Source organism: Staurois parvus, unplaced genomic scaffold (assembly GCF_062004578.1).
Source record: "Staurois parvus isolate SC_StPar_1 unplaced genomic scaffold, SC_StPar_1.0 ptg000001l, whole genome shotgun sequence".
Classification (NCBI taxonomy): domain Eukaryota; kingdom Metazoa; phylum Chordata; class Amphibia; order Anura; family Ranidae; genus Staurois; species Staurois parvus.
In genome coordinates this window covers 6,166,374-6,180,018 of record NW_028317797.1, presented here as the reverse complement: position 1 = coordinate 6,180,018, position 13,645 = coordinate 6,166,374, and the positions used below count along the sequence as shown (strand labels likewise).

Below are 13,645 nucleotides of genomic sequence, written 5' to 3'. Positions count from 1 at the left end.
GCTCCGCTTATGCAGAGCGGATACGGACACAGCCTGCTGCCCACTTTGGGCAGCCTGATGTAAACCGACCGCCTGTCCGTTTACATCTAACTGTCATCTGATCTGCTAGACAGATGGGGGACGGATTCCCCAACCGTCTGTTTTTAGCGGGTTGGATGCAGGCAGGTGTAAATGGACACGTGTCCATTTACATCCGCCTCTCCATAACAATTAGAACAATGGAGGATCTGATCGGGTTCACCTGAAAAACAGGTGGACCCCATTGGAACGTCTGTATGAAAGGGGCCTTAGTCAATAGAATTGATTTGGGTTGGTTTGAATATTTCGGAGCAAAAAGCCAACAGTTCCTTGAAACAAGAGCAGTATTATGAGTGTGTGTAATACACAGATATATGAATACTTCCAGGATAAGTTGCATTCATGTTTATTCTTCTGTATAGTGAAGAGGAGTTTGTTGAAGCTGAATTCCAGGTATGGCATTTTTTACATAGTTACACTGATCCAGCTAGGACCAATGTAAGTATGTATTGTATGTGCAATACCTGTGGGATCCCCCTGGAAGCTGGAAATCAATGTGACAGGCAGCACTGCAACATTGATCTCTACCAGCTTATGGGTCTCGTGACAAGTGGCTGCTTACTGAACATAGGGGGTGGCTGGCTCAGCATGGACACCATTCAGAGAACACTTTCCATTTTTTCAATGAGTGCAAAGTTGTACTCTGATTGGATGAGGTTGTCCAATCGGAGAACATTTTGGGGTTGATTTACTAAAATTGGAGCGTGCAAAATCTGGTGGAGCTGTATATAGAAACCAATCCGCTTCCAGTTTTTTTTTTTTTTTTTAACTTAATTGAGTGGTTTTATCACTGCTTTCTCCTGCCAGGATAAAGGTGTTTAGAAGAGCTGCAGTGTGTATGAAGCATAACATTTTTTTTACAGCAGCTGTAAAAATTGTGAGCAAGCATGGGGTGGTGGGTCTGTCAACATTGTAAAATTGTGGCCTGTCCTGGACTCAAGATACCCATTCACAAGTCGCTTTTGAAAACTGTACAATCTAACCAAGAATATTTAATACAGATAACAGAGGATTTGATCAGCATCATAAAATGTATACATAGTATGACCTGGCCCCAAGAGACTACATTTAAAGTGGATCTAAATACTTTAGTTTTTTCTTACCATAATGCATTCTATGCATTAAGGTAAAAAAAAAGTCCATGCCCCCCCTTATACATACCTGAGCTCCATCGCAATCCAGCGATGTGCATTGGAGCAGCGGTTTTCTCTGCTTTGTGCCTTTTCACAGGGCAGATTCATATGGCTATTCAATGACTCCCCCTGATGCCAATCAAACCCTGTTGCAAGGGAGCAGGGGGTGGGGCTGTGCCCTGCTGTCTGTATCTATGGACACAGACAACAGGGCTCGGGAACCAGGAGTTCTGGCAGGGACCCTAGAGGAGAATCGGAACTGCTCTGCAGAAAACCATTGCACAGAGCAGGTAAGTAGAATGTGTATGTTATTTTAATATTAAAAAAAAACTGAAGCTTTACAATCACTTTAAGTAATGGTCTTGGATATATTCACTATGATAGGAGGATGTAGTGCATTCAAATGTTGTCAGTAGATTGCTTTTAGACGTCATTAAGACAGCTGACAGGATACATGAGCCTGGGAACTCCTCCGACTGAGTGACAGACTTCTATCAAAGCAGTGTTTACAAGCCATTAGTGGATCTTTAACTTTTTTATATGACTATATTTCCATCTCATTTCCTTAGACTTGTTCTGTTTAAGATTTAGTGAACTTAGTATGATCAAATGATATTGAGCTGGCTCTCCCTTCTTAGCTGTTAATAAAACTTTTTCCCAAACTCAATTTTGTTGCTAAGCAAATAAATTTAAACAAAAGATAGATGCATCGTTGTAGAGCATGAGAAGAGGAACATCTCAGTTCTGCAGAATTTGGAACATTGATATTTTTGCTAGAAAAAAAGAAGTTTAAAGGTAGATTGTAGAAAACACCTTTATCTTCTGTAGTGGAGAATGTGTGAAGATGAGCCGAACAGTATTCTTAGTATCCCCAAGCTGAAGATAAAAGATATAAAGGAAATTGTTATGCCAAATTCTGTGTAGATGTAAATTTATGTTTAACTGTATCAGCCCTTTTTTGATGAAAGATTTTTTCCCTGAACCTCTAAAAAAAAAAAAAAAAAAAAAAAAATTACGGTATGTAAGATATCTATTTTAAGAATAGGCGTCATTTGCCGTGTAAATCATCCTTTTATGTTGTTAAATCACTTGACTGCATTGCTACTTTGTAATGTTTGATTTAGTTGCCGTATGGGCTGATTTGATGTTGGCACTGGTGGCACTGCTCCTCACCTGAGGTTGCTATTGTGGTGCACTATACATAACTGATGTTTAAATTTAGCTCTCAGCAGATATAGAAACAGAAACAAAAGCATACGTTTAGGCCAAAGTGTATTCTGCTACATGTCTTTGGTAAAAAAAAAATCTCAACAAGTGTCTATTACTTGGTTTGTGTGAAAGATATAGTATCTACAAACTATGGGGTATATATTTGAAAATTGATCAGTCTTGATGTACTGACTGCCTATCTCATTTCTTGAGCGCCCTAAAACACCAGGACAATACAAATGACCTCTTTTTGGAAAGTAGACAGTCTGAGGTATTTAGTAAGAAACATGGCAAGTTTTTTGAAGTTGTAATTTTTTTACGCAGTTTTTGGAAAATGAAAAAATTTAATTTTTTTTTTTTTTATATATTGTCACCAGTGCAATACAGCCTCATCATACTACTGGCAGTGATCAGGGATACTGACTGATGATAGTATGTGTTTAAAAAAAAATTAAATTTTTTTTCAAACTTTTATTTATGTTTTTAATATTTATTTTGTCATCAGAGTAGCTCAGTGTCACCATTCTACGTGGGGGGGATCAGGGATTTTTTTTATTGCTTATACAGTGAAGATTAGTGTATAAGCAGTAGTGTTAGCTGTCATGAATGGGTTAACCATTCATGGACAGCTTGCTTTATGGTTGTGATCTGTGATTGACTAAGCTACTCACATGGTACAGGTAGCCAGGTACCATGTGATTGCTGTGGGCCAATCACAACAGTAAGCATGGAAAGTCATTCACGACATGTTGTTTACATTGTTATCATGTGATTTCTGTAACCATAGCGATCACATGATAACCAGTTACCAGTAACTATAATCCACTGTGTCCAGTGGACAGAGGAGGGGTGCGCTCTTAAACTAGAGCAGGCACAGTGACATACATGTAGGGGGTGGTTGGCAAGTGGTTAAAGGGTAAATTCACCTTTAAAATAAAACTGCCTATGCAAGTAAGAAGTATTTGTTAGTAAAAACAAACAATTCAGGTTTGACTAAAGATGAATAATGCCCTTGCCATAGGCGTAGGCGATTTACATACCTCATGAAGCCTGACTAGAATACTCCCAGGATGTTGATAAGTGATGCCTACTCATTATTGCTCACCTCCTCCATCACAGGAGTGAGCTTTTTGGTTGATCCAAACCCCCTCACCAGCTCTTTCTCTCCTCTGATGTAGTAGCATTGAGCACAGCATTTGAAAAACAAACAATATGCTTTTGCACAAATTTATCATCTCTTCATACAAGTATTATTTTCTCATCACTAGCCAGCTAAAACAAATACAACACAAAGGGCTCAATATTTAGGCATACATGACCTACATCCCTACAGTAACCACTATCTGAGTGTCAGCATAGGTCAGATTTTCAAGCCATCTTTCACCTTTTGCGATTTTCCAAATATCAAAAGAGGTAATTGTTCTGTAACTGTCTACAGCTCATCCCATGCCTCTTTCCTTTTTGTCTCAACTTGAAGTGCCTGATAACACAACTATTGTACCTGTACAATGGATTTCTGCTCCTTTTTATCAAACCAAGACAAATGTAGTTCTGTTACCAACCGACAATGATCCGCCAGTGGAGTCGGTTCCACATATTTATTCAATTTGTGAACAATGGGATTCCACTGTCCAAACATACGCACCCAACTTGGGAGTGGGCTTGCATTTTGATCATCTGGCACCTTCCTCTTAAAGCAGCTAAGCAACTGATGCATTGTGTACGCTTTCGAATGTACTATGGCTTACAATACAAAAGCACAGTATTACTCCCAGCACAAACACTCAGCACAATACTGCCACTATACATTCTGTCATTAGTATCCCTATTTCACACAAACTGAAAATCCCACTTCTGACACCAAATGTTGTATCACATATACGTGATAGTTTTTTTTTTTGGGGGGGTTCAAGGTATGCCAAGAGAGATTACACAAACTCTTGCAGGTAAAATCAAACTGCATATAACATTTAATTAAGTAATGACCCATAGAAATAACAACTGTAATGATACTGGAAAAATGTAACAAGAAACGTAGTTCCTCGAGGAGTCCCTCCCATTTCCATGGGCTTGACAGATGATTCAACTGGATGTGTGTGTCTAGCAGCCCTGGTGAGAGACTAACTTATTCCAGTTTTAGCTGTGGCATATACAGAAATAACTTAGTAATGACCAATCAGAACCATTGGAAAGTAGTATTCCCTTTTGAGGAAGATATCACACATTCCTGAAGGGGCTTGGTCAGGGACATTCCTGTAGTATTTGGTCAGTTTGGTTAAAACCATCCCTCATCTACATTTTTATGTATTAGTGAGTTGTGAACTAGGAAACAAATTACAATTTCTCCATTAGGTTCGAGCATGAAGAGAAGAAGCAGCACAAAGAGCCAGTCAATTCATGTGCTGACAAGGATTTTGTTGATAGGATTAGAGAGCAGAGTGATAGAGATTGGAGATCTTCACTGTGCAGCTTCCTCTGCATGGTCAGTCACAGACTGGGGTTTGGTCAATGGCAGTCTGAGCTCAGAGGAAGTGAATTAAAGTGATGCTAAACATTTTTTTTTTTTTTTACATAAATCGTCCTAAATATCAAGTATACCATGACTGTTTTTTTTTTATTAAAAAAAGTGTCTTTTTGTTGTTTTCGGGATTCATTTTTGTCCTCTGCATGCTCCCTATCCTCTACTCTACTCTACCTCACTGCTACCATTGTAGAGTAATCCGTACCATTACTTCTGGTCACATGCTCCGCTCTATGCGTACTACAATTCCCATAGAGCCGCATGTGTTTGCACAATGATGTGTGGTTCATCTCGGGGACGGGCAGGAAAGGGTGGGTATGTTAACATACACAAAGGGGGCATGAAGAATGAACATAGCCACCACAGAACAGGAAGTCTGAAAATAGCAGAAAAAGCTTTGATTTGAGAGATGAAACAAAGGAACAAACGAGGAGAGGTACATTCTACTTATACCTGCAGTTAAACATATAGCATTTATTTTGTTGTTTGAGTTTAGTGTAATTTTAAATGATGCTGGCATTTAGCCTGATGATAAATCTGTAGAAGGTTCTGCATTAACCATTAGTGTTCACTTGGCTGCATAGTCAAACCTGGGCAATAATTTGACTGTTTAATGACAGAACTAATGGGAAAAAAAACTACAATATTATCTTTTAAAGCAGTTGGATTTGTTTGCTGGCTTCATTTGAGGCAAATTCAAGCCCATCTTCTTGCAGCCAATTGATACACAATAAAACCATTGTGGCCGTTTGCAACCATTATCTTTGGTTTCTTCTTGCGGCCAGTTGAAACACCATGAAACCATTGAGGCAAACTGAAACCATTGTCTGTTTTTTTTTAATTTCTACAAAAATGGATTTGAAAGTTTCTTCTTTCTACAAGTCTTGTTTAGAATTGCACAACCATACAGTGCTTGACCAGTTGTAAATAGTATAATGCATGTGACCACATTATGCAACTGTCCAGAAATCCAAATGTAGTGCTCACCCCCGAAGGAGCCGCTGGAATTAGCGGGCACTTCTGTCCTTACTTCAGTGATGAATCATATATATATTGGATCCACAGCACAGCAGTACACCTTGTGGGAAGTTTTATAACAGCTTCAATAAGACAGGTAAAACTACAAATAAACTTGGAAAATAGCAGTTAAATGCACTGAATACACAAACCTTCTAGAATTGGCACAATAACATCAATAAACACAATATTCATGTATATACCGGTATAGCTATAGATCAGTATTAACCCCCTGCAACTACGGCAGCAATATATCCCCAGCTAAACTGACGTCTCTTTAGGCTCAGTCCCAAATTCACTTGTATGCTGTAGGGTTGTAACACTGTGTGAGTCTATGTGTTGCACAGGCCTGTGTTAGGACTGACATGTCACTGGTTAGCAGTTGCTCACCACATCTAAGAAGAACAGTCTCCAGGAATTAACTCCTTGAAGGGATGATGAATGGGGCTCTGTCTCTCTGGCTAGTTTGTTCCTGTTGTCACTTGTCGGTGCTGCACAATCTCTGAGGTGCCTCACCTGGGATGGTCACACGCCTCCTCTGCGATTTCCAACATTCTGACCTCTCTCTGCGGTGGGAGGTGTCGTTGCTGTCAGTAACTGCCATCGCTGGTGACTGGTACCAATGATCACAGTTGCTGCTGACTTCAGCTGCTGTAGATAACCGTTGTCCTTAGCAACTTCTGCTGTTCTGGAAACAGTATCAGTGTACTTCAACAGTAGGCACTGCAGACTAGCTCCCAGATGTGCTCTGCAAAGGCACACATGGCTCTCCTCCCCTTCCTCCTTGCAAAGCATCCTGGTCCTGTAGTCCTGTGCAGTATAAAGTTACATTGCCTCTGTGATGAAACTGCAACTCCCACAAACACTCCAGTACTGCTGAGAGCTGAGCCAATCAAACCCTTTCTGACAACACGCAGTCTTAAAAGGGAAACCATTTTTTAAAGGGGAAACGGCAATGGCCCCGCTACACAAATAAGCAGTACAAAGTCACCAGCACTCCAGTATCTTTTTTTCAGGGATTTATGATAAAATCAGCATGTCACATAGGTTCAATAAACCAATGCTTTGCAGCATCCCTTCTTTAGGGCAACAAAGTGATATGTCACTGTGTAGTCCTGAAGAAGGAATCCCGTGAGGCCCCATAATGTTGGTTCATTGACCTATGTGACATACTGATTTTATAATAAATCACTGAAACAAAGATGTGGGCGTGCTAGTGACTTTATACGCTTAGTTTGATCTGTCATCTGCTGCCCATTCTCACATTTGACATTTAAATAAAAGGTGCTTAGAATGCAAAGGGGGCAAGGATTATTCATTTTGATGGAAGTCGAGGACCCCTATTCAGATCCTTTAACGTAAACCTACTCTGTATAGACAAAATACTCTTGATGCTAAATTTCTCTGGGTGAGCTTATCTAAATGTCAGATGGTTTAAATAAAAAGGGCAAAGAAAAGGCAAGGAATATATTATTCCTCATATTGGAAGGCCTTTATGCACAACCTGGACCCTGCATCCAAGCGGCCTTTAAACTCACAAAGTTATTATTTTGAAGATATGCAGTTTACATTGTTGTTACCTTTACAAACATTCCATGCTAATTTAGGTTTATTTTAAGCTTTCTGCCTAAAAAACTGTAATATGACATGGAACAGAAGGGAATTGGCCATCTTTTGAATGTAGTTATTGTTTGCTGATGGTGCTTTCTGTGCAGTGATTTTAATAAGTGGAAAGATTTGATTTTAATGTTAACTGGTCTTTTCATTCAGAAGCAGTTTCCCAAGCTGCCTCTTTTTGAAAGCTTTATGCCAGTCTGAAATGTGTAGAATGCAGAAAGTGCAATGAAAATATGACCCAGCCCCAAGAGACCACGTTTAGGTAATAGCCTTTATTTACTACGATAGGAGGATTTATTGCATTCAGATGATGTCAATAGATTCATAGGATGTAGTGCATTTAAATTATCTCAGTACATTGCTTATAAAAAAAACAACAAAAACCCATACGGAGCTGATAGCAGACATGTGTTTTCCGGTACTTTGTGTAATGTGTGAGTGACAGGCTTCTATCAAAGCTTAGCATTTACGAACCATTAGTAGATGCTTGCAAGATTTTTATATGATCGGAATTGCATCTCATTTCCTTAAACACTTTCTGTTTAGGGTTAAAGTGAACTGAATATGAATCAATTGATATTGAGCTAACTTACCCTTTTTAGCCTTTATAATGCTGTTTACCTGCCAAAGGATTTGAATTTCTGTCTGTCTAGTCTTAAGAGGTACACAGCTCCAACACACAGCACAGCCCTGCCTCACAGGACAAGAGAACTGATTTTTCTCCACTGCAGTAAAGTGTGCCCGTGCCTAGATCTACTACTTACCTCCAGTGTGATGTGTCCCTTGTGCTTCTTTTTGCAACTCAGTAGCAGTCTTCAACCCCCCCCACCTGCCATCTTCCAGTGCATCAGGGGTTAATAGAACTTGTGATCAAGAGTGTACAACTGTGCCCGCCCTTTCCACCCACTCCTCCATTCATAGAAGCTGCACTACAGCATCTGTGAATTAAAAGTGATCTATGAATGGAGGACAGGAGGATGATTGAAAGCTCCACCCCCTCTATTCATAGATCACATTACATTCGTAGACGCTTCTACAACTTTTTTATATCCAGCTTCTATAAAGAGCTCCAGGTGATCCCTCTGCATCATCACAATACAGAGTTATGAAAGTGTTACTAAACCCACAACAGTAAAATCAGTCTGTATATGCAGTAAGACATGCTTGTTAAACTCTGTGTGGGACCTAAGGGATTAATCCTCGGTATTGTGTTAAATGACTGTTCAATCCTGTCTTCTCTGATACTCCCCTTCTTCTACTGTCCCCAATCCATCTGTTGATAGTCCAGAGATCTAGGAGTTACTCTGCACATGCTCAGTTTAGTGTGTATTGCTAGAGAGTTTTTTTTTCTTTGGAAGGTTGCATGTGATCAGCACAGGACCAACCAGCACTGTCCAGACAGAGGGTCAGGGGTTATACATCCTCATAGGACAGTCAGAGGAGAATGAAAACTCCTACAAGCTTTAACCAGTGCTCAGCTGGACACACTGGTAGAAGTCACAAGACTGCTATATATTGCTGATAAGAAAAGGTATTTAGCAGTTTATATTTACTAAAATAATTGCATTTCCATGTTCTGTGTAATGTGGGAGACCAGATATAGTGAATGCAGGGTCCTGGGTTTAGTAACACTTTAATGCCTCATTGTGTGTATAAGAGACATAGGTAAAATCATGGCTTAGAGAGGAGGCTGCCAGGGGCCAGTCATACTGTAGGAGGGACCTGGCTAGAACAAGGAATAACGTATTTCTTATCCTCTACCTCTAGAAAACAATGAGCATATAACCCTTGCAGTCTGGGGGAGGGGCACACTATAAAAGTAGTTTTTTCCTGTGCCTGCATTTGGGATTTAACCACTTCCATACAGGGCACATTTACCCCTTCCTCTCTCCTTCCGTGCTCTCACACTTTGAATGACAATTGCGCGGTCATACAACATTGTAAACAAGCTAAAATTGTATCATTTTCTTCACACAACTAGAGCTTTCTTTTGGTGGTATTTAATCACCGCTGTGGTTTTTATTTTTTGCTAAATTAACAAGAAAAGACCAATAATTTTGCAAAAAAAATAGTTTTTCTTTGTTTCTGTTATAAAAGTTTGCAAATATATAATTGTTCTTCATAGATTTAGGCCAAAATGTATTCTACTACATGTCTTTGGTGAAAATAACCCAAATTAGTATTTATTATTTATTCTGTAGGAAAGTTATAGAGTTCACAAACTCTGGTATAGATCTGAATATTGATCAATCTTGAAATACTGACAGCCAAATCTAATTTCATGAGGTCCAAGAATGTCAGAACAGTGCAGATATCCCCCAAATGACCCCTTTTTTCAAAGTAGACAGTCCGATGTATTTCATAACAGGCATGGCAAGTTTTTTGACGTTGTATTTTTTTGTAATTTTTTGGAAATGAAGAAATAAAAAAATTATTTTCACTATTTTTTTTTTACATACTGTTACCAGTGCAGTACAGCTCCATCATATAAGTAGCATGGCGGTGATCAGGGACATTTTTTTTCTCTTTTTTAAGATTTTTTTTTCATATTTCACTATGACCAAAGTAGTACAATGTTACCATAGTAACATTGTACTACTTGGGGGAAGTGATCAGTTTTTTTTTTTTTTACTCAATTTGCTTATAGCAAAGAATTACTTTGCTATAAGCAAGCATTTACCTGAATGAAATTGATTCATTCAGGGTTTTTTTTTTGTGCTTAGCTGTGATTTGGCCACAGCTAATCACATGACAGAGCTGGGCTGTGATTGGCCCAGCTTGTGCATGTGATTACTGTGACCATTCACAGCTAGCCACACTTGTAAACAATGGATATATGAAAGGAATCCATCCATTGTATACAACTGTCATGTGACCAAGGTCACATGGTACTGGCAACGGGGCCGGTACACAGATCTGTCATCGGCCGTGTCCGAGGTACACGGCCAGTGACGGATCACGCCGCTGCGTGGCTCTGCGGGCAGGCAAACTGCGCATGCCTGAAAGGACGCCATATGGCGTCCACCCGGAGGGACGAGGTGCTCGCCCGGCCGCCATCTGGTCATAGGCCGGACGGGAACCAGTTAAGGAACATCTCCAGCCAATTTTTTTTTTTTTTAAGTTTTGGATAAAATGGGGAAAGGTCAAAACTTCTGTCAGCTTCCTCTTAGTCCTTTTCCATTTTGTTTGTGCAACATATAAAATCTCTTTTTTTAGCGCAGGTGACTTTGATCATTGGGTCATTTAACAGAGCCATTCTCTTTGTGCTGTTTGCTATTGTGGGTTTCATGTAGACAGCTAGTTTCAAAGCTACTACAGTATGTACCTTATTCATGTGAATATTCTGCTCAGTGCTCTGTGCAATATAACTGTCCTTTGGTTGTCCTGTCACCTACCAAAAATAAAAAACAAAAAAATTTCTGTCAGGTTTTTTTTGCTGTCCAGGACCCCATTAGTGAGTTCTCCCTTCACACCTGTCATATGGAAAGGAAATGAAAGGAAATCTCCACCAGTGGGTACAAATATGAAGAACGTATTAACGCCCACTATATAAAAAATATTTCTGTCGGTGCCTGTAGGGGAGATTTACACACACTTCCTGTTCTTTCTGTCACCTCTTAGATAGGAAGGAGGGAGAAATCTTCCCAGTTAAACACAGAAACTGGACAGAGGTTCAGATTGAATCCAAAATTAAAGTGATCCTGCAGCCAAGACATTTTTCACCCTAATGCATTCCCTACATTAAGCTGAAAAATGTCCCAGTAGCAGTATCACCTCCTCACCACTCTAAGCACCACAGTTCTCATTCAATCTAGGTCTGTGCCCGTCTGTAACAGCTCTCTCACTGCATTCACAGGACATAGAGGCAGCAGCAGGAGCCATTGGCTGCTAATTCTGTCAATCAATTCCTGTGAGCAGAGAGTGGGGGGAGTGAGAGTGAGCCGTGCTGTGTGTGTCTATGGATGCACACAGCCTGGCTCAGGAGCGAGCCCACACATCTACCCCCATAGCATGCACTTTGCTATGGTGGCAGACACTGAAGTAGAGGACCCAACAGTGCCAGCCGGGAACTCCAGAAGAGGAGGTTCGGGATGCTCTGTGTAATTACATGTTTGTAATTTTAAGAGAAAAAAACAAAAATAGCTGTTTTAAGTGAAAAAATGGGCTTGAGCTGGGCTTTAAACAGTTTAAATGTGAATTCAGTAATTATACAGATAAAGTAAGAAAAAACCCTTAAAAGGAAAATTCAAGAGTAGTCAAATATCTAGAGGAGGTTTGCCTTCCCATTTTCTTTCAATTTACTAATTTTCTAATTCTTACTCCCAGGAATTCGAGTTCAATTATAGCAAGGGCCTATTGGTCTGTGATATGACAGACGACCCCTTAGAAGGCAATAAAGTGCAATCATCTAACACGCATTCACTGTCTAATTGTGGCTGCAGTAGGATCTTCATGATCGGTGACCAATGGGCTGTACTTTTTTGAGTGACTTGGATGGATAGAGAGATGTTCTTTTTCAAGTGCTATTAGTACTTTGGACACCAGAAATGCACAGTATCTGCCATTGTTGCCTTTCTTCCAGTCTTTGGGAATGCCATTAACATCCAAGATTGAAAGAATTCCAGGTGCATTTTTTTCTCTCATGCAGTGAGGCTGTGCCCGCACTGCATGGGTAACTGCTCATTTTTGTCTAGAGGATTTCAGAGCAGAGATACACTTACCTAATCCGCTGATCCTCCAAGCGTAAAACCGGTCTTCACCACTCCTGCCCCAAGCCCCCCAGCACGCAACGGTCTTGTGAATGGACTGTTCCTCGCAGCATTGCATCCATAGACTGGCTCTGGACATGAGGATGGTAGGAACAGTCTACCGCTGGATGTGGGGGAGTGCAGTTTTCCAGAGGATCAAAGAATCAGCTAAGTATAGCCTTTAGGTGCTCCCCTAGAAAAAATGAGCAGTTAACCCATGCAGTGCAGGCACAGCATGGGAGGAAACATTTTTTTCACGGAGTTATGATTTAATGCCCCATTGTGATAAAGGGACAAGGGCCTGGCAATGTAGGACTACTCTAGAGAGTATAAACATGCACATCTCATTTACTGCTCAGAATCTTTGGCGACATGAGGTAAAGGCAAAGATCGCGCACACTGGGGAATCGCACGACTCTTGGCAGTAGGTTCAGATACGAACAGGAATATGGAGATGTTTTGTTGCCTGTCCTTATCAAGGAGACACCTGCCCATTTGTGATAAGCCATAGTGCACATTCACACCAGGAGCCATAGGGCCCATTCACTCTAGTAACACACATTATGTGCTTTGGTGTGTTGCAGTGCGATTCATTGTAAGTGGCAACCAGATATAGAGATGCAGTGGACCACAACATGAAGTGATGTATTACCACGCCATGTGTTGTTCTGCGATAAAGAAATACAGCAGATATAATTTTTTATTCATTTTCGTGCGTTAGCCAGTTCAAATAAATGGGCTGCTTTCACGCTATATATGCTAATAGGAGACATTATTATTATTATTATTATTATTATACAGTATTTATAAAGCGCCAATGGTTCGCTCAGCGCTGTACATTACAAAGGGGGACAGAACATGTGACAGAACAATACCAATACAATGCAAAACATAAGGGGATCTAGGAGGGAGGGGATAGTGGTACAGGAGGAGATAGCTGTGGGGGATGGAGTGGTAGGAAGAGTGGAGGAGGTCGGCAGGTTAGCAGGGGGTGGGGTAGGCTTCCCTGAAGAGATGGGTTTTCAGGGTGCGCCTAAAGGAGAGGAGAGTAGGTGATAATCTGATGGGTTTGGGCGGGGAGTTCCAGAGGATGGGTGACACCCTGGAGAAGTCCTGGAGGCGGGCATGGGAGGAGGAGACCAGGGAACTAGAGAGAAGGAGGTCTTGTGAGGAGCGGAGTGTGCATGCTGGGCGGTACTTGGATATTAGGTCAGTGTATGTTCTTTAAACACACGGCTACAGACCTGAGTGATGTGACTGGGCTTAAGTTTAGTGTACACAGGCATTATTATTTTGCTTCTGATGTGAGTTTGTGAAGCATT

At 40.6% G+C, this 13,645-nt stretch overlaps 1 protein-coding gene across 2 annotated transcripts in view; it reads left to right on the top strand.

Annotated features, from left to right (window-relative positions):
- Window positions 1–13,645, top strand: part of APLF (aprataxin and PNKP like factor) — a 314,793-nt gene that overhangs the window by 196,923 nt on the left and 104,225 nt on the right. The window lies entirely within an intron of this gene.